The sequence below is a fragment of the Pinus tabuliformis genome, chromosome 4_1, assembly GCF_031772625.1.
Source record: "Pinus tabuliformis cultivar Carrire ecotype Pingquan chromosome 4_1, CPIR1, whole genome shotgun sequence".
Lineage (NCBI taxonomy): Eukaryota > Viridiplantae > Streptophyta > Pinopsida > Pinales > Pinaceae > Pinus > Pinus tabuliformis.
In genome coordinates, this window is record NC_142303.1 from 280,378,858 (window position 1) to 280,397,143 (window position 18,286).

The following is an 18,286-nucleotide window of genomic DNA, read 5'->3' on the forward strand; positions in this document are numbered from 1 at the left end:
GAGGACCCTGACACTTTCCTATTTGGAGTTTGTTGTTTTCTGCCAAACCTATGACTACACAAAATGATGAGCAGAAGTTGAAATTGTTTCCATCTACCCTCAAGGAGGTAGCATTGTGCTGGTTCATGGGTTTACCTAGAGATAGCATAACAACTTGGGCTCAGATGCAAAAGGCCTTTAACGACAAATATAGGGACTATTATAGGTCAAAGGAAACCAAGGATGAGATTTTCAGGATGACCATAGGCCATGATGAATCCCTAGAAGACTATGAAGAAAGATTCCACTCAGTTACAAAGGTCCAGGTGCACACTTGACCCTGAGTCACTGAAGCTGGTCTTGCTTAGAGGAGTGAGGGAGGATATCCTAGACACCTTACATATGTTATCAGGAGGAGATATCTACCAACTACCCTATGAGGACATCAAGATTGTCTTTAGAAACCATTCTAGGGTAGCCAAAAACAAGGGTAGAAGTAGTCAACCTATGGCCAGTACATCGTCCTCCAACTCATCCATCAAGGGTGAAATTGGAAATATGTTGGAGGACTTCAAAAGTGAGATGCTGCAAACCCTTTCCTTACAATTGGATACCATGAATATCAGAAGAAAGAAAGAGGAAGCAGAGAGAGCCCTGGCCATCTTCTATCCTAGGTGCACCAGAAGGCATCCTAGGAATGAATGCCCATTAAACTGTATTGAGATTTGCTCAGTCTGTGAAGAAAACCACTCCACAGACAAGTGCCCTTCCTTGCCTAGACTCAAAGTTGTATACCAAGGAGCTGAAGGGGTCACTGAGAAGCTTTGCTACATTAACCAAAGGAGACCTCCTGGGCCTAGACCATACCAGCAGGGTATGCAAGGATCATCCCATGCATATTACAGACCCAACCAAAACCCAGTTCCAAGAAGTTCGGGACCCCCTACCAATCCTTCCTGGTCTACACCTGCTCCTTGGTCCTATGCATCCCAATATCATTCCCAGCCACCCAACCAGTCATTTCAACCTTATAATCAACCACAACATCAGTGGAACACCCACCCCAGGGGTGGAGGCCCCAATTCAACAATGTTCTAGCTCTATTGCCTCCATCACCTACCCAACCACAACTCCTTCACTTTGCTCCACCTAGGCAACCCAAGATGCCTTCCCAACCAAATACAAACGCAAAAAATAGGTAGACCCAACAAACATACGGTGGAGAGACATCATACCAAACTTATGCTATTGAAATTCAGGAGATCAACCTGAGATCTGGGAGAATTCTCCTAGATAACCAACCTCCCTCTCCACATGAGGAGGTTGAGAAAAAAAGAGAGGAACACAACCTTAAAGCAAGTCCTCCCTTTCCTGAAAGATTAGCCCAACCACACCAACCTACCTAGAAGAAACTGAACTTCCGGGAGAATTGAAAAACCTATGTGTAAAGATTCCCCTTCTCTAGGCAATCAAGGATGTGCCTATTTACAATAAATTTATTAAGGAGAAGTGCTTTAAGCATCCAGGAAGAAGAAAAAGGGATGTCCCTACCATTAATGTCATTGAGTAGTTATCTGACTTAATGCTGGGGCAGGTAATATGTCCAAAATAATTAGACCCTGGAAGCCCTATAGTCAATGTCCACATCAATGGCACCATTGTCCCACACACTTTGATTGATCTTGGGGCTGCCCTTAATGTGATGATTAAGGACACCATGCTCAAGCTTAACCTCCAAAGGTCATTAAGGAAGACCACGACAGTGCTGCAACTTGCAGATTGTTCCATAGTCACCCCTGAGGGAATTGTGGAGGATGTGATGGTCTCCATTGATTCTTGGGAGTACCCAGTAGATTTCCTAGTTCTTCAGCCTAAGGCTAAGCTAACTGGTTACCCTCTCATCCTTGGGGGGTCATGGTTGGTGACAGTTGATGCCTACATTAGTTGTAGAGCTAGGAATATGACCATTAAGAATAGGCATATGTCCAAACAATTAGTCCTATACCCTCCTTCTCAACCCTCCCTAGAACATGACTTACCTTTATGGTTGGAGAAGGAGGAAGAATATGAGCTCTATTCTGTAGAAATTTATACTTTGGAAGCCATCATAGGAGGAGGACAGCAAGATGAGGATGATTTAATTGAACACCTGCTCCAAAGTCCAACTCCTAGTCCATTATCACTAGAAGAAGAAGAAAAGGAAACACTGAACAGTCATCAAAGTGACTTATGCTTGGCCGATTCCAACCGAATCTGAGTCAAAACCATATAATTTGGCCCAGAGAAAACCTATCCATCTCTCTCTACTTCAGAGGAGGAACAACTATGCAACTTGTTGAGGGAGAACCTAGAATCCTTTTCTTGGAACTACAAGGAAATGAAGGGAGTACACCCCTTGGTGTGTACTCACCACATATACATCAAGGAAGGTTGCAAGCCAATTAGACAACCACAAAGGATAATGAATCCAACCCTAAAAGACATAGTCAAGGAAGAACTGCAGAAATTGTTAGATGCAGGGTTCATTTACCCTATCTTTGACAGTGAGTGGGTCTCTCCTTTGGTGTTAGTTCCCAAGAAGAATGGGAAGTGGAGGATTTTTTTTTATTATACGGAATTGAACAAGGCCACAAAGAAGGATCACTTTCCCTTACCCTTCATTGACCAAGTGTTAGATGGCCTGGAAGGGAAGAAGTTCTTTTCTTTCCTAGATGGATTCAGTGGGTACAACCAGTTCCAAATCTACCAGAAGACCAGGATAAGACCACTTTCATGTTGGAAATAATACTGAGAGGGGGGGGGTGAATCAGTATTATCACATCAATAAAACTTTTTCATTTCCATATTCAGATTCATATATGCTACTTCCACAACTTCTTATGATTCAGTTAGTTGATCCTTAATGAGTGCATTAGAACATTATCAACCATATTAATAGTAAACAGGTGCAGTAAAATAGAACAGATCATCACACATAAGCCACACACATGAACACCATGATATAAGGTGGAAACCCAATGTGGGAGAAAACCACCTGCTGCAATATGTCTCTATCTTCTTTTAATAAGAAACTCCTTTTACAATGATTTTGTACTAGTGCAGTCCTTTACCAGTACGCAGGCTACAACCTGCAGAGAGCTACAACTCTCTCTTTCGTTTTCCAGTCTCTCCTGGAAGGGAGCTACAACCCCCTACTTCTTTTCTTTCAAGGACCACTTTTCATAAATTTTCAAACTGGATCCAAGAACCTCAAAAACCATCAACTACACTTGCATCACCAATCTCTGATTTCATCAAAGCCAACCCACATACAGATCTGCAAATATTTCCTTATAACTTTGCAGTTGTTACATCAGACATACCCAGATCATAACATGTGTAAAATAAAACATGCATCAATAATTCAGACCCAGATTATTAGATTTATAGATCAAGCATATGCCACATATCACAGATCAAAATCATATAGAGATACCACTATTCCAGCCTTAAGATTTTGACCCATCAATAGAACTTATCCTTCTCCTTACCCTCAGGTTCCTTCTTCATTCAGATCCATATCTGCACCAAAACCCAATCACAATATTCCAGATCTAGCACTTTATCAGATATTCGATAATTCAGAAGATGCTTTGCCAAATGATCTCCTTCCTCTTTTATAGTCTTAGGCCTTTCACAATACCACGGGCCAAAACCATAGGATCAAAAACTGTTGGACTGAAACCAACCATGAAAGTGCGTGAGATCAACACTTTTGGATGCAATACCACGGGCCAAAACCATAGGATCAAAAACTGTCGGACTAATACCATGAACCAACCATGAAAGTGCGTGAGATCAACACTTTTGACGAGGTACCATGGTCCAAAACCATAGGTTCAAATACCAAGGACTAACTACCATGGACCAAAGGTAAGTTCTCCAACATATACGCGCTTTTCCTCATAGGTTCAAATACCAAGGACTAACTACCATGGACCAAAGGTAAGTTGTCCAACATATACGCGCTTTTCCTCATAGGTTCAAATACCAAGGACTAACTACCATGGACCAAAGGTAAGTTCTCCAACATATACACGCTTTTCCTCATAGGTTCAAATACCAAGGACTAACTACCATGGACCAAAGGTAAGTTCTCCAACATGAAAGTGCGTGAACTTTTTCTCTACATGAAATAAACTTTTCTCTGCATAAAAGTGCATGAACTTTTCTCTACATGAAATAAACTTTTCTCTGCATAAAAGTGCGTGAACTTTTCTCTACATGAAATAAACTTTTCTCTGCATAAAAGTGCGTGAACTTTTCTCTACATGAAATAAACTTTTCTCTGCATATAAGTGCGTGAACTTTTCTCTACACTATAATTTATTATCTGAGATGAGTGGGTTGCCATCAAGTACAACATATGTATCATAATGCCAACAATCTCCCCCTTTGGACTTGATGGCAACAACAACCAATCACTCTCCCCCTTTGACATCAAGGGCAAAGGGTTATGCTCCCCCTGACTATAAACCAGATCTGCAAAGAAGAACCATAATCCATGACCATGAAAGAGATAGAGACGTATTGCAGCAATATTCAGACCAGCATCCATGATCTCCTTCTGTACTTCCTCCATAATGCCAACAATGCATGATATGCTCCCCCTGAACCTGTGCCATTCGATCTTTGACCAATCCGCAACCCAGCACATGTACGCATATACTTCAGATGAACCTTGCGTACAACCAACAATCAGAAGAGATTCAACAACAAGATGATGCATCAACAACCCCCAGCTTTTGCCTGAGGTATTCAAAGGTCTCCCTAGGCAATGGTTTGGTGAGTATATCAGCAACCTGTTCCTTAGAAGGAACATACTCCAACTTGACCTTTTGTTCAAGCACTTGTTCCGGAGAAAGTGATACTTGATTGGTATGTGCTTGGTTTTTGAATGCATGACTGGGTTCTTTGAAATGCTGATTGCACTTGTATTATCACATAAAATGGAGATGGGTGGTGTACAAGTGATTTGAAAATCCTGCAAGGTCTGCATCATCCAAAGGAGTTGAGTGCAGCAAGATGCAGCAGCAACATATTCTGCTTCAGCTGTAGACAAGGCAATCGAACTCTGTTTCTTGCTGAACCAAGATACCAATCTGGAGCCCATAAAGAATGCACCACCACTTGTGCTCTTCCTGTCATCCACGCTTCCTGCCCAATCTGCATCTGTATAAGCATGAAGTGTGAGATCTGTATCTCTAGGATACCATAAGCCATAATTTTGAGTCCCTTGAAGATATTTAAAGATTCTCTTCACTGCCTGAAGATGAGTTTCCTTCGGATTTGCTTGAAATCTTCCAACTATTCCCACTGCATGCATGATGTCTGGTCGGGTACCTGTCAAATAAAGTAGACTTCCAATCATAGATCTATAGGTTGGTTGATGCACTGCTGCTGATTCATCATTTGCACTGAGACTACATCCTGTGACCATGGGTGTACATACTGGTTTTGCATCTTCCATGCCATATTTCTTCAAAATCTGCTTGAGATACTTGGTTTGAGACAAAAAGATTCCTCCTTCCTTTTGTTGGATTTGCAAACCAAGAAAATATGTCAGTTCTCCTAGCAAGGACATTTCGAATTCTTTCTGCATCACCAAGGCAAAGCTTTGACTCATAGCTTCTTCATTGCTGCCAAAGATAATGTCATCTACATACACAACAAGTATTAGCAATTTGTCATTTTCAACTTTTATATAAAGATTGCTGTCTGCTGATCCTTTTGAAAAACCTTGTTGATGAAGATATTTGTCCAAACGATAGTACCAAGCCCTTGGAGCTTGTTTGAGACCATAGAGAGCCTTTTTCAATCTGCATACAAGATTTGGATCATTTCCAAGAATGAAACCATCTGGCTGCTCAATGTATACTTCTTCTTCCAAGTCTCCATTCAGAAAGGCTGATTTCACGTCCATTTGAAATACTTTGAAGTTTTGAAAGCTTGAGAGAGCAAGGAACATTCGGATGGCCTCAAGTCTTGCAACAGGAGCAAAGGTTTCTTCAAAATCTATTCCTTCTTGCTGCGCATACCCTTTACAAACAAGTCTGGCCTTGTTTCTAATTACTTCTCCATTTTCATTCAATTTATTTTTGAAGACCCATTTTGTCCCTATAACATTCTTATCCTTTGGTCTAGGAACCAGCTCCCAAGTGTTGTTCTTTTCGATCTGCTCAAGTTCTTCATCCATTGCTTTGACCCAACATTCATCTTTGCATGCCTCTTTCACATTTTGTGGTTCAGTGGAAAAGAGTAATGCCAAATAGCTTGAAGCTTCTGCAATTGTTCTTCTTGTTTGTACACCTGCTTCTTTCTGTCCCAAAATCTGAGATTCTGGATGATTCTTCTGAACATATCTGGATGGAGTCTTCTCTTCTATACTTATCTGCTCCTCTGGTTCTTCTTGAGGTTCTTCTTCTTCATCATTCTGTCTTTGAGGATGGCCTTCATCTTCTTCGATATCTTCATGATTTACTTGCCTAGGAATGTATCCCTTCTCATCAACCACTACATCAATGCTGTCAATAATTCTTCCAAGTCTTTTATTGTAGCACTTGTATGCTTTGCTGTGTGGAGAATAACCAAGAAGAATGCCTTCATCTGCTCTAGGTTCAAGTTTACCAAGTTGCTCATCAGTATTTTTAATATAGCATTTGCTCCCAAAGATTTTGAAGTGCTTTACCGAAGGAGTCTCACCATACCAGAGCTCATGGGGGGTTTGAGTGCTGTTCACCCGGACATTTGTTTTGTTGAGAATAATAACCGCAGCATGTGCTGCTTCACCCCAGAAAGTTGCGGGAGTTCCAGACTCATCAAGCATAGCACGAGCCATTTGTTGGATAGTTCTGTTCATTCTTTCCACCACTCCATTTTGCTGAGGAGTTCTAGCTGTAGAGAATTCTCTTCTTATCCCATGTTCTTCACAGAAATCGAAAAATTCATTTGAGGTAAATTCCCCACCTCTGTCGGATCTAAGGCACTTAATTTTGTATCCTGATTCATTTTCAACCAAGGCTTTAAAGGATTTGAATTTTTCGAATGCTTCATCTTTGTGCTTCATAAGTCCTAACCAAACAAACCTGGAGAAATCGTCAATGAATAATATCAAGTATTCTTCTCCTCGAGGTGTCCTTTTCCAGAATGGACCACATGTATCTGTATGTACTAGCTCAAGAGGCATGCTAGCTGATCCTTCCTTCTCTGGAAAGTTAGTTCTGGTTTGCTTTCCAAACTGACATGATTTGCATATGGTGTTGTCTGGAACTTTGATATCTGGAAGACCACGAACTGCCTGATATTTGCATGCTTTCCTTATTTGTGAAAAGCTTAGATGCCCCAATCTCCAGTGCCATAACCAGTGCTCATCATCCTTGCTCAGATAGCATTGTTGTTGTCCTTCTTCAAATATGTATAGATTATTTGGAGTTCTTTTACCTTTGATCACTGTTTTACCTGTATCAAGATCGCGAACAAGACATCCATTTGATCTGAATATCACCTCGGTTCTTTGATCACACATCTGGCTGACACTTAGAATATTATGCTTCAATCCATCAACATACAAAACATTTCCAGCTTTAACCTTTTCTTTTAACTGAGCAGTGCCTTTTCCTTTTATAGTTGCAGGAGTATCATTTCCAAAAGAAACTTTCTTTCCTTTTTCTAGAGCAGAATATGATTCAAGTTTTTCTTTATCACCTGTCATATGCTTCGAACATCCACTGTCAATGTACCATAGATTTTCCTGTCCCTCTGCATAAAATGCTATCCCACATCTTTCTGTTTGTGGTTCCTTTATTCTCCATGTTTTGGTGCTTGAGGCTTGTTCCTTTGTCTGCTGAAACCTGCTTCTGCATTCAGAATCTTCATGACCAAAGTTATTGCAAATAGAACATTCAACTTCATTTTCAAGAACCAAAAAGTTGTTATAGGTCCTTTTTGTAATCCCGGTCATACTTCTTTGTTTTTGAGCTTCTCTAGTCATGATCGTTTTATATGCAACACATTGAGCTGCTTTGTGACCAAAGTTATGGCAAGAAAAGCATTGTCCATTGAAGAAATTTCTGCGGTTATCAAATCTTCCGGCCAAACGATTGTAATTTCTATTGTCATTCATTCTTGAAACAAATTGAGAGGATTTTACCTGTGGCTGGTTGTAGCTTTTGTTCATCCTTGAGACAGATTGCCCCTGATTTGCCTGATAGTCTTTGTTTGTAATTGGTCCCTGCTTTACCTGGTGATCTCCATTGTGCTTTTGCTCATTCCTTCTTGCTGCATCAAGATAACTCTTTGAGGTGGATGCTTGAGAAGTTTCTCCATTATAGCCCAGACCTGTCTTGTTTAGAGGAGAACGCTGTACATTGATGATCTCATCCAGAGTTTCAGATCCTTTGACAAACTTAAGATTAATAGCCTTTGTTTTCTCAATCTCTTTTCTAAGACCAACAATTTCACCTTCTAACTTTTCAAGATATTTTTCTTTTTCATCAATTTGAAGTTGTAGAGTATCAATGATCCTATTCTTTTCTTCTATACATGTCTTAAGTCTAGAAATTTCTTCACAAAAGCTATCCACATCTATAGCATCCATGTAATCATCATCTTCAAATGCCATTAAGAGTTTATAGTCATTACCTCGTTCATCTTCATCACTATTTGATAGACCATCACTATCTTCATGAGTGTAGTAGCTTTTCTTATTTGCAATCTGTTTCTTGTTCCATCTAGCAGGTTCCTTTCCTTTATCCTTATGAGGACATTTCGCAGCATAATGACCTACTCTTCCACAAGCAAAGCATTTAAAAGGTAACTTACCTCTGAACCTTCCAGTACCCCTTTGAAGATTTCTGACAAAATTTGATTCTTCTTCTTCTTCTTCTGGCACGTGACTTGCTTCATAATAGTCTCCTTTGCCTGAAGCCTTGAAAGCAGCTTCTCTTCTGTCTGATGGACCTCCCTTTCTCATTTCATAAGCAGTTAGAATTCCGTGTAGTTGAGACATAGTAAGAATTCGTAGATTTTCCTTTTCTTCTATTGCAGACACCTTAGATTCAAACTTGGGGGACAATGATCTTAGAACTTTTTCAACCACAATAGCCTCTTTTATTTCTTCACCCAAGTTTTTCATGCAATTAACAATTTCATCTACCCGAAGGAAATAGTTAGCCACACTTTCATCATTATACATTCTGAGATTCTCATACTGAATCCTGAGGGTTTGAAGTTTAGCACGCTTTACCTGTTCATCTCCTTCGTAGCTCAAGACAATCTTGTCCCATATTTCTTTTGCGGATTTATATTGCATAACCTTCACGAATTCTGTTTGAGATAGGCATCCCAGCAGAGTATTGACTGCTTTAGCATTTGTTTCATATTTCTTCTTTTCGGCCGTATCTGTAGGAGTAGCTGAAGGAAAAGTGTAGCCTGTATCTATGATATCCCAAACTTCTGTACCAAGAGATTGAAGATAGGCAGTAACTCTTACCTTCCAATAATTGAAGTTTGTCCCATCAAAAATTGGTGGCCTGATTGATGCTTCCCTCTCGTAGTTGCTCATGATGTTAGATCTTCCTTCAAGCGATCAAGCTTCTTCAGAAGGACCTGCTCTGATACCAATTGTTGGAAATAATACTGAGAGGGGGGGGGGGTGAATCAGTATTATCACATCAATAAAACTTTTTCATTTCCATATTCAGATTCATATATGCTACTTCCACAACTTCTTATGATTCAGTTAGTTGATCCTTAATGAGTGCATTAGAACATTATCAACCATATTAACAGTAAACAGGTGCAGTAAAATAGAACAGATCATCACACATAAGCCACACACATGAACACCATGATATAAGGTGGAAACCCAATGTGGGAGAAAACCACCTGCTGCAATATGTCTCTATCTTCTTTTAATAAGAAACTCCTTTTACAATGATTTTGTACTGGTGCAGTCCTTTACCAGTACGCAGGCTACAACCTGCAGAGAGCTACAACTCTCTCTTTCATTTTCCAGTCTCTCCTGGAAGGGAGCTACAACCCCCTACTTCTTTTCTTTCAAGGACCACTTTTCATAAATTTTCAAACTGGATCCAAGAACATCAAAAACCCATCAACTACACTTGCATCATCAATCTCTGATTTCACCAAAGCCAACCTGCATACAGATCTGCAAATATTTCCTTATAACTTTGCAGTTGTTACATCAGACATACCCAGATCATAACATGTGTAAAATAAAACATGCATCAATAATTCAGACCCAGATTATTAGATTTATAGATCAAGCGTATGCCACATATCACAGATCAAAATCATATAGAGATACCACTATTCCAGCCTTAAGATTTTGACCCATCAATAGAACTTATCCTTCTCCTTACGCTCAGGTTCCTTCTTCATTCAGATCCAGATCTGCACCAAAACCCAATCACAATATTCCAGATCTAGCACTTTATCAGATATTCGATAATTCAGAAGATGCTTTGCCAAATGATCTCCTTCCTCTTTTATAGTCTTAGGCCTTTCACAATACCACGGGCCAAAACCATAGGATCAAAAACTGTTGGACTAATACCATGAACCAACCATGAAAGTGCGTGAGATCAACACTTTTGGATGCAATACCACGGGCCAAAACCATAGGATCAAAAACTGTCGAACTAATACCATGAACCAACCATGAAAGTGCGTGAGATCAACACTTTTGACGAGGTACCATGGTCCAAAACCATAGGTTCAAATACCAAGGACTAACTACCATGGACCAAAGGTAAGTTCTCCAACATATACGCGCTTTTCCTCATAGGTTCAAATACCAAGGACTAACTACCATGGACCAAAGGTAAGTTCTCCAACATATACGCGCTTTTCCTCATAGGTTCAAATACCAAGGACTAACTACCATGGACCAAAGGTAAGTTCTCCAACATATACGCGCTTTTCCTCATAGGTTCAAATACCAAGGACTAACTACCATGGACCAAAGGTAAGTTCTCCAACATGAAAGTGCGTGAACTTTTTCTCTACATGAAATAAACTTTTCTCTGCATAAAAGTGCGTGAACTTTTCTCTACATGAAATAAAATTTTCTCTGCATAAAAGTGCGTGAACGTTTCTCTACATGAAATAAACTTTTCTCTGCATAAAAGTGCATGAACTTTTCTCTACATGAAATAAACTTTTCTCTGCATATAAGTGCGTGAACTTTTCTCTACACTATAATTTATTATCTGAGATGAGTGGGTTGCCATCAAGTACAACATATGTATCATAATGCCAACATTTCACCTGTCCTTGGGGTACTTTCACCTATAGGGTCCTTCCTTTTGACCTGTGCAATGCTCCTGCCACTTTCCGGAGAGCAGTCCTTATTTTTGCTGAATTAGTTCATGACGCTGTGAAGATCTACATGGATGATTTTACACCTTATGGTTGTGATTTCCAAGAGGCCTTGACTAACCTAGGAAAATTATTACATAAATGCATTGAGATGAACCTGTCACTCAGTCCAGAAAAATGTGAATTCTTGATGACCGAAGGGACTGTGCTAGGTAATTCCATATCTCAGCAAGGACTACAGGTGGACCAAAACAAGGTAGCCATCATTCAAAGGGTCCCTCCTCCACAAAAGCATAGAGATGTTAGGAGTTTCTTAGGGCTAGATGGATATTACAGAAGATTCATAAAAGACTTCAGCAAGCTAGCCTCTCCTTTGTTTGGATTATTGGCCAAAGATTCTGAATTTATATGGTCAAAGAGCTGTCAAGAGGCCTTGGACATTTTAAAGGATAAGGTAACCACTGCACCAATCCTTAGAGGCCCAAACTGGGCCCTCCCCTTTTCACATTCATGCTAATGCCTCACATAAAGCCATAGAAGCAACCTTAGGATAGGTAGAAGAGAAATTGCCTTATGCCATCTATTTTATTAGTAAGAACCTATCAAAGGCCGAGTTAAACTATACTGTGACAGAAAAAGAACTCCTGGCTGTTGTGCATTCATTGAACAAGTTTAGGCATTACATTACAGGCTATCAGACATTTGTGCATACTGATCATGCTGCAATTAAATATTTAATGAACAAACGAGATGTAAATGCTAGAATCAAGGATTGTTACTCTTATTGCAGCGATTTGATTTAACTATTTTTGATAGGCCTGATAAAGAAAATGTTGTTGTTGACTTTCTGTCTAGAATGAATCTACCCGCAGGTGAAGAAGGAATGGTGGATGATCAATTCCCAGATGATAATTTGTTTGCTATTTCAGTGCTCTCCCCATGGTTTGCTGATATAGCAAACTATCTGGTGTCAACATAGTTCCCACCAAACTTGCCCTCCAGAGAGAAGAGCAAGATAATCAGGAAGAGTACCCCCTTTAGTTGGATTGGGGAAAATCTATTCAAACTTGACCCAGATCAAATCTTGAGAAGATGTGTAAGGGAAGAGGAGGTCTTTGACATCCTTCTGACCTGTCATGATGGGCCTTGTGGAGGCCACTTTGCAGCAAAAAGGACATCATTCAAAGTGCTGCAAGCAGGCTATTATTGGCCTACTCTTCATCAGGATGTGAAGAAGTATGTTAGTCAGTGTGATCGATGCCAGAGTATGGGAAAGCTTACTCCAAGGGATGAAATTCCCCTACAGCCTCAAGTGACTTTGAAGCCATTTGACAAGTAGGGCATTGACTTCATTGGGACTATCAACCCTCCTTCCAAGCAAAAACAACACATCATTGTGTGCACCGATTACTTGACTAAGTGGGCAAAAACAAAAGCAATCAAGGTAGAAATAGAAGAAAAGGTGGCTGAGTTCCTAAGGGAGAACATATTCTACAAATTTGGGTACCCTAGAGAACTAGTCACAGACCAAGGCAGCCAGTTCACCTCCAGCATGATCGAAGAACTGCTCAAGCATCACAAGATCAAACATAGGACCTCCACTCCTTATCATCCACAAGCTAATGGGCAAGTGGAGGTGACAAACAAAGCATTGGAGAACATCCTGACCAAGGTAGTGAACAACAACAGAAAGGACTGGGCTGAGAGACTAGTTGAGGCCACCTGGGCCTATAATACAACATGGAAGACCACCACTGGATTCACACCCTATGAGTTGGTCTATGGAAAAAAGGCTTTGTTGTCCATTGAATTTGAATATAACACATTGAGTATGGCAGCCCAACTAGATCTAGATCTCAGTCATGCACAAAAGGAAAGGTTGTTCCATTTGAATGCCCTAGATGAATTCAGGATGCAAGCCCTACTTCATACAGAGATAGTTCAACTTCAGAGGAAGATCTGGCATGACGAGCACATTAAGGAGAAGTTGTTTCAAGAAGGAGACTGGGCCTTATTATATGATTCAAGGTACAAAGACTTCAAGGGGAAGCTAAGAACAAGATGGCTTGGACAATATGTGGTGGAAAGATGCCATGACAATGGTTAAGTGTGAATTAGGAATATAGATGAAGAAGCCATTCCATTGCTAGTTAATGGACACAGATTGAAATTATACAAGAGGCCTTCATCTAAACAAGAGTTCATTGACAACATCAATAATATAGTGATGATGGTGGAGCAAGTTTCAACTCCTCCCTCATCAGGTCACTGAAAAAAGAAAGAAAAAACAGAATAAGGATTCAGGTGAAAACCTCCATGAGGTGCCTCAGTCCCATTTTTTGGTTGAAAACCTCCATGAGGCGGCCCAAGGATGAGAAAAAAGAAAGAAAAAGAAGATCCCTGGGTGAAAACCTTCCTTGAGGTGCCTAGGGAAGATACCTAGGGTGAAAACCTCTCTGAGGCAGCCTAGGTGTTTTTCAAAAAATATAATAATAAAAGAAAAAGAAAAAAAACATAATTGTTGTTTGTAGGAGGATGAGAAAGACAATTAACGAGCAAGGAGAAGATCCAAAGGGGGCCCTGCCTCACATATGTTCATCTCCCCCACTCCTTACGATGCATCCTTCATAAATTCCATTGTATTTTCACTTCACTACTTCAATTCAGGAGAAGATTATGTTTTCCACAACATCACCTCATCCATTACCATCATCCCTACCTTCACACACACTCCTACTCCCTCTGTATAGCAGACAACAAAAGAGGTAGAAATATGACCATACAACAGTAGTAGCATCAGATCTGCCATCAAGAAACCATCAATAGATAACAGAGGAGGAAGAAGAATGACCATCAGCAGCACCTCTGATCTTTGACACTTGCAACGTGGCATTAAGGCCACAGGTAAGTATCCTACTCACTCACTCATCTGCATCATTTGATCAAATGTTGTAAAGGTTAAGAGGTAGTTAGTTTGTGAGTAAAAAGGTTGCCAATTTCCCCTAAAAAGGCTATGCCCTCCAAAACCTTAGGATCCTTATAACATGGACAGTCTTAAATGACTTACCAGCAGAGGATGACATCAAAACCTTCATCTATGGTGTTAGTCCTTCTGTCAGTAAGGAGGAGACAAAACAAGAAACAACAGATACAGAGCTAGATGGGGATGACATGGACAAAGAAGACACTAATACAAAAGAACATGATGCTAAAACAAAAGAGGAAGAAGGCATTAAACCAAAGAAGAACAAGCAGTAAGAAACAAAAGAGCTAAGTGGCCTTAGGGATAGAGAAGCAGCTGAACAATCAAATATTGTGGCCCTACTCAACACTCATAATCTAATTGCAAATAGTCCTCAGATGACACTCAAATACCTTTGCTGCCCTAGGGCAAGCAAGTACACATTTTTAGGATATGTTTAGGCTGATAAGAAATGATATATTAGCAGGCATGTATATTATCATGCCTGAAGGTTAGGGCCCAACCGTAGTAGCCAAAGCTCCACTTTATTGTATTTTTAAGTAGCATAGCTTCCTGCTTTTTGTTCATTTGCTTAATCAGATGCATTCTCATTTCAGTAGTAGTATAGATTCATGTTTTCTGTTCATTTACTCAAGAAATTCATTTCCATTGCAACAATAGCCTAGATGCATGGTTTGATTGTTCATTTGGTTAAATAGATGCATTTTCACTACAGTGGTTCAGCACAAATTCATGGCTTTCCTGCTTATTGACTTAAGTAGTTTCCTGTTTTCTGTTCATTTGCTTGACTAGTTGTAGTTTCATTACAATGGTGCATAACAGATTAGTTGTGTTTCAGTTTGTTCCATTCATGCTTTCATCTAAGAAGTAGGTTGGAAAAGAAAAAGATCCACAAGGTTGTTCACAAGCGTCTCGGCCTCACCTCCTCCCTCTGGGACTATGGTGTGAGGAATAAACCCTGCAGTGACCCCAAAACACAGGGTTTTGATTTTCATGGAGTTTTATCATTTAATACAGTCAGTGAAGTCATTTCAAAGTGCTCTTCCCCTTTAATGGTCATCACCTTGTTCGCTCTCCTTCTACCTCTCAGGCCTCACTCACATTCTCATGTCTTTCTCTTTTAGCTTGAAACGCTCAGCAAGAGCCGTTAATTCATGTTCAAACAATTTTTAACCATCGATCACCTTTCACTCACAAAACCCACCAATCGTTGCCCAATCCACTTTTCGCATTTGACTTTTATCCTTTTAAACCCCACTGTCGATCTGCCTTGTCAAATCTGATGGTTATCTCACACCCGCTCACCAACCTGCTCGGTCACCTCTCCACAGTAGATCTGCTTTGCTAGATCCGACGGCCTTTGCGCTATATCGCGTGGATTTCTATCCGAATGTTATCAGGCTGAGAGCATGCGAGATGGGCAGTTTCCCCATGCTACGTGTCAGCTAGGGAGGCTAATCGCGTGAATTTTCAAAATACCATTTACGTCTTTGAGGCGTGTGAGATACAACTTACCGCCCTCCAAACCCACTCCTCATTTCCACACGTTTCCTTTCACTCTCCAACCTCCACCATCGATCTTCCCTGCTAGATTTGACAACTGTCGCCTCACCCGATCTCTTTATCACCTTGAACTCTCCACCATCAATCTGTCTCTTGATCTGATCGCTGATGCTTCACCCGATCACCAACTGGCTTGGCCAATCTCCGCTATTCGTCTGTTGATCGCCTCCGCGATATAATCCTAGTCGTCCATCCTATTAGTCCACCATGTCTGCCCATTTGCCTACATACCCTCCTACTGTCCAATCTCAACCATTCATTTACCCTTCACCCACCTGATCCAATGGTCCTCATGTGTTGTTGCTCATTACATCCTCTTTTCACCATTTTTCCCTCTGGCCGCTTCTTCCGCTTATACACAGACTTAGCCTAATTCCATTTTTAACCCCTTAGTCTAGTTTTGCTGCTTTACTCCTGTAACTTAGATAGTTAGCATTAGATTAGTGTTGCTTAGAAATTCTACTTAGTCTAGTTGTTTTCATAATTAATTAGGTTATGGTGATTTAGGTTTGCATGTTGTTTTCTTCATTTCTGTAGTAGAATAGCTCTCCCCTAGAGTAGGTTTGCTCTCCTTCCATCAAAATCAAGTGTCTTCTGACCCTATAGATGTCTGGCTTGGAACCCATGGGGTCTCTTGCCAGATGAGCAGTGACAACAGGAAGTAGCTTCACTTCTACTTGTGTATATAACACAGTCACCTCCAAGTTTGTACGAACCCTGGGTTGATAAGTAAAGCTGGTAGCCCTGGGAGTTGCAACATTCTTGCTGCAATACCTAGGCTCATAAATAATACTTTGCAATGGAAATAGACATGAAACTTATCTTGTGAGGTACATTTTGATTTCATTCTTTGGAATGCATACCAAGCGCAGATCCCATTTAGTAGATAATATGACATATAAAATTTTGGTTCTTGTTTTCCTTGCAAAGTTGTTTTGGCCTACCCAACATGACATTGCAATTCATAAGAAAGCATGTCTACCTAGTTGAAGATCCTACCTCTTGTGACAACCAAGTTGAGTAGGAAGATCCAATTCTTTTCAAAGTCTTATGCATTTTTCCACCCATGTATCCTGCAACACATATGTATGAGGTATTGATAGACCTTTCTCAAAGTTCTGTTCAGGTATATTGTACTTAGTCTATGACAGAATCTAGCAGGCTCTTGGCACCAGGATTTGATGACCTCCTTAGTGTTGAGACTTTCCCATGTTGCATAGAACTGAGTGTTTGCATACTCCCTCATATTTAACATCTTATAATAGGAGTGCATTTCATGTCCATAGTAGGTGGAAATCTCATCACCAATTTCACTATGTAGGACCAAATTTGTATTATCCATATGTTATAGGATCCATTCAATGGCCTCCGCACAAGGCATCATCAGGAACTTGCATGAAATCTTGTCTATCTTGGACCGCTTAATGTTGACATAGATTTATTTGTCCTCCAAGTTATCAAGGAACTACTTCTGCATGAAAGTATCCTTAATGTTTTTCCATGAGACTTCAAAAAATTTGTTTATAAATCACTATGTATCTACAAGAATAGGAACTGTGGGCTTCACAACTTCCATTGCCTCCTCAGTACTTGCTTTTGAGACTTATTTTGAGATAACCTAACAGGTAGTGGGAGGCATCATTCCAATAGATGATGAAAGAGCAATGATACCTGTATCTGGAACACCTGCAAATGGAAGTGCACTCATGACAACAAAAATTAGCTTCAAGAAATTCCCGATCTAATACAAACAAATTATTTAGCAGATAGTGACAAAGGGAGATCAGATCTAGCCAAGAGCATAAGCCTATCAATGACGAGACAAGATGAATTAATCAACCACTAGAAGTGAAAATTGCATTAAGATAAGAGGAGGGTGCATGTCAGGACAACCATGGTTAGACATGGCCTAGTTGAGACTAAAGGATGTGTCAGGCACTCAAGGAGAGAAACTAGAAGGGTGCAGCGCACAAGCTCAAGGCACAAAGGAGGCTCATTGATAATTGTGAGTGCACTATATGCTCAAGGGAAGCCATTAAGGGTATAGGGCACAGGCTCATTGAACATGAGGTTGAGCTTGATGCTTGCCAGTGCATTGTGTTCTCAAATAGGTTAGTTAGGGCACAGGGCACACAAATAGTGAACAAGGAAGGCTGACTGATGCTTACCTATGCACTATGCACTCAAGAGAGAAAGGGCTTATTGTTGGGTGTAGTTTCCAAGAGTAAGGCGCTCTTGTTTCTCTGAAGTGTGCTTTGAGAGGAGAATTAGCCTTATGGGTGCATTTTTCCAAGGCAATGGGAACTTAACTTCAAAATGTGTGTTGCTGCTAGAGATGGATCAAAATATGCAAAGTAAAGACCAGCAACAAGATAGAATCAC